The sequence below is a fragment of the Schistocerca piceifrons genome, chromosome 10 (genome assembly GCF_021461385.2).
Source record: "Schistocerca piceifrons isolate TAMUIC-IGC-003096 chromosome 10, iqSchPice1.1, whole genome shotgun sequence".
Lineage (NCBI taxonomy): Eukaryota > Metazoa > Arthropoda > Insecta > Orthoptera > Acrididae > Schistocerca > Schistocerca piceifrons.
The window spans coordinates 55875245-55879690 of NC_060147.1; the positions used below are offsets into that span (position 1 = coordinate 55875245).

The window sequence follows — 4446 nt, forward strand, 5'->3', positions numbered from 1 at the left end:
GATTCTAGGACAACGGGGAGGACCCCACAGATTATGAGTGATTTCGCGAGTTTCATAAGGGCCGAATCTTTTCATCACACCGACGTAGAAGTTTGAATTTTTTACGGCGCCAAGAGACCATAGACTTTAATATGTGACATAAATTTTAAGTTGATAGGCCACCCAATACCAGAGAAAAGGTCTCAACAGACAGACATATGTATAAAAAATGACAAGACTTATTTTCGTGTAATATTATTACAGAGTAACAGTTTTTGGATTCCTTCCTTTACTTGTAGCGTCAAATACTGCTTCTTGGCGTATTTCATGATTCTACGGTCCGCAGCTCGTGGCCGTGCGGTAGCGTTCTCGCTGCCCGCGCCCGGGTTTCCGGGTTCGATTCCCGGCGGGGTCAGGGATTTTCTCTGCCTCGTGATGACTGGGTGTTGTGTGATGTCCTTAGGTGAGTTAGGTTTAAGTAGTTCTCAGTTCTAGGGGACTGATGACCATAGATGTGAAGTCCCATAGTGCTCAGAGCCATTTGAACCATGATTCTAGGTCAACGGCAAGTATCCTTGTAGATATTTATGAATGAGTTTTTGAGTATCAAAACATTTGACATGAATAGCCGCATCTTTGATGGTTTAACTTAGCGGCAAGGGACTATAGACCATATGTGACAGAGAAAAAGTATCTCAACAGACGGACTGACAAAAAGACGATCCTATAAGCGTTCCTTCCGTTCTTACAAATTGAGGCGCAGAATCCTACTGAGTATTATATTATTATTATTATTATTATTATTATTAATCACTCGTTGTTTATCTGTTTCTCGACGTGTTTTTTAACGACTCTCTACACACATATGCTAAAATTTTGTACGGAGCAGTTTCGCTGACACACAAACATATTTGCTTATTTACGTCGCGTAGGTTTACCGGCCTCTCAGAGATGTAACAACCAGCGGGAACTTGTATGGCTGTGTGCAGTTTCGGCACGTGTGCAGCAAATCATCACCGAGTCATTTCCGCGGAACTGTTTGTTCAGTGGTGGTACGTTCGTAAGTAGTGGGTCAGGGTCTTCCATCATATCCGACAAGTATTAATTTATTTTGTCAAATATTACACGACTTACGTCATGTGAATATCCCTACCAGAGCTGTAAAGTAGGTCAACTGGTTCCTCTGGTGCTATGTAGCGAGCATAGTTTTTGTAATGGACTTTCGGGGCTGGATTTGGTGCGCCTGTGTCGACCCAGAATGTTTTCCTATCTGCGTGGGTGGAACAGTAGGGGAGAATAGGTGGTGGAGGGGAAGGGGAGGGGAGGGAGAGGGGTAGGAAGCAGGAAATTGCGGTCCAGAAAGAAACCCCTGAGAGCAATCGCAAGCCAACGACTGGGAGCCTTCTCAGCAGTCGAGAACAACTCCGGCAAAACTTGTCGACACGAACCGAGATCGCCCAGTGGTGTGGTACTGGCGGTGAGGGAAGTTGGAGGTGTGTGTGTGTGTGTGTGTGTGTGTGTGCGCGCGTTGGGGGGGGGAGGGAGGAAAGAGAGGGGAGCCTGTCATGCCTGGTTGTGTGGCGAGCGGTGTCGGTAATGGTGGCACCCCTGCCAGAGAACGTGGACGGGGGGGAGCCATAGCCCGCGGTTTATAAAATTCAATTAGAGCGGGGAATCCCGGGGATTTGGGGCGGACTCGCGCGCTCTGGCGGCAGATTGAGGAAGTTGGCCCGGCGCGCACCCTGCAGACCATCAGGGCCAACATTAGGACAGGGGGCGGGGGTGGGGATGGGTGGAAGGGGTGGGGGTGATGAGAACGGAATACGGGAAGATTGTGGGTCGGGGGGGGGGGGGGGGGGGGGTCGGCGAGCCGTGGGACGGCCGATGCTCTCCGCAAACTCTGCGACTACAAGCGAAAGGGTAGCTCGCGAAGGAGTCCGGTGGTGGAGGGGCTGTGTTTTGTCGACGAGGGCTGGAACTGCGTCAGTTGCCGGTGGGTTTAGCGCACATGTGTGCTGATAGGATGGGCGTTGCCGCAGACACGCGTTCTGCGGCCGTGTTTGCCGCTTCCCGCGCGGATTATTGCGGATTTGGCGATCGGTACAGGAGGCGTGGCGTAGCGTGGGATAGCGCTTTGAGGCGGGAGGGCAGTGGAAGGCACACACTGGCTGAAGTAGCGGCTGGACTATAGAGCACTGGTAGACAGCCGGCTGTAGGGACCACACCCCACAGCAGCAGGTAAGCAGACGGTAGGTAACATTCTAGGTCTTGTTTGAAGACTCATGTTTCTCTTGTAGAAAATCAGTAATTGATGGTTTACAGCAATATAAGTAGGAATACAAGTACAACCATGCACATACGCACCAAGTACAACTCAAAGAGTGGTTGGTTTGTACCTTGAAAGGAACGTGCAGCTCGGGACACGATTCATACTTTCAGGCGCAGGTGCAATAGCTACAAGAGTCTCGATCCCATCTCCATAAAAAACGAACACTTTGCTAGAACTACATATGACGGTAGTATCTGTTCCAGAAGGAACAATTACCGTGGATGACCATGCAGCTTTGCTAGAAATTATCATTTCATTTCTAGCAAAGCTGCATGGTCATCCACGGTAACTGTTCCTTCTGGAACAGATACTACCGTCATATGTAGTTAAAATATGGCTTCCCGGCCATTGACCTTCTTGTGCGAACGTTCACGCTATGCCCGAACTCGTACGGGACTTGGTAGATTAATCTGCCACGAGTAATGAGTATGATGGGCAAACATCTATTAGGCGCACTACGAATGTAGTGGTGTGGGACATGTTGGGAATGTGGATCTCACGGGGAGCGTGCAAGGGATAAGTCCATGCAGACGCACTATCCTCTGTGCCCGCGGTGGCTCAGTTGGATAGAGCGTCTGCCATGTAAGCAGGAGATCCCGGGTTCGAGTCCCGGTCGGGGCACACATTTTCAACATGTCCCCAATGAACTACATCAACGCCTGTTTGCAGCTAGGGTGTCCATTTAATTATCATTTCACTTTGCTAGAAGTGCTTTTCCTTTTTCATACACAAATTTTCACTTTTCTTAGCTTACTTTAGGAGAATAAAATAGTAGCGGCCTCTAAGCATACGGCCCGGCTATGCGTTACCGTCTCAGTTGTGCGACTGGATTCGTGATTTCGTGTCCGGAAGGTCTCAGTTTGTAGTAATTGACGGACAGTAATCTAGAGAAACAAAAGTGAAATCTGGCGTCCCTCAAGGTAGTGTTTTAGGTCCTCTGCTGTTCCTAATCTATATAAACGACTTCAGAGACATTGTGAGCAGGCGTCTCAAATTGTCTGCAGGATGATGATATCTGCCGTCTAGCAAAGTCATGAGAAGATTAGAACCAATTCCAGAGTGGTTCAGAGGCGATATCTCTATGGTGCGGAACGTGACAATTAGCGCTAAGTAACGTTGAGAGTGAGGTCATCCACGTGAGTACTAAAAGGAATTCATTAAATTTCGGTTGAACGATAAACCGCATAAATCTAAACACTATAAATTCCACAAAATACATAGGGGTCACAATCACACAGATAAAATTAAGGGTTAGGCGAATCCAAGACTGCGTGTTATTGGCAGAACACACAGAAAATGTGACAGATCTACCAAAGAGATTGCCTACGCTACTCTCGTCCATCCTCTTCTGGAGTACTACAGTGCGGAAGGAGGTCTTTACCAGATAAAATTGACTGTGTACATCGAGAAACTTCAAAAAAACGCTCCTCGTTTTGCCCTATCGAGAACAGGATAAGCGAGTTGGGGTGCCAGTCATTAAAGCAAAGGCTTCTTTTGTTGCGGCGAGATCTTTTCACGAAATAACAATCAACAACTTTGTCCTGCGAATGAGAAACTGTTCTGTTGCCGCCCACCTACATGAAGAGAAATAATGATCATAATGAAGTAAGAGAAATTAAAGCACGTACGGGGAACAGTTCGTATCTCCTGCCCGCTGTTGGTGAATGCAACCACAGAAAAAGCGTGAAAGTGGTTCGATGAACCACCTGCCAGGTACTTGAGAGTTAATTGCACGCAACTCATGTACCTGTAGATGTAGACACGTAGCTGTAAAATAGAACATCGAGTTTAGACAAGGCGAAAGAATTCTAAAAAATCAGAACGGTGGCTGAAGGCCTTATTGACCAGAAATTCTAGTTATTTGTCAGCTGAAGGCCCCACTAGCAACAACTCAAAAACCAATTTGACGGCTGAAGGCCTGGATAGCAAATTCTTAGGAAGCAATTAAACTTCTTCAAGAGATATTTAAAGAACTATCATCAACATATCTGTGTTAAGATATCTGTCTAATTAAAATTCCTTATCTAAGAAATTCACTCACAGCTAGAGGCCTTATTAACAAGAAATTCAAATTATTTGTCAGCTAAAGGCCCCAATAGTAATAATTCAAAGTTAATTTTTTTTAAAAGAAAACAATC

At 46.7% G+C, this 4446-nt stretch overlaps 1 non-coding gene across 1 annotated transcript; it reads left to right on the forward strand.

Annotated features, from left to right (window-relative positions):
* Nucleotides 1–2854: 2854 nt before the first annotated feature.
* Nucleotides 2855–2929, forward strand: Trnat-ugu. The gene has a single exon. It is a non-coding gene; the product is annotated as a tRNA-Thr (tRNA).
* Nucleotides 2930–4446: the final 1517 nt, after the last annotated feature.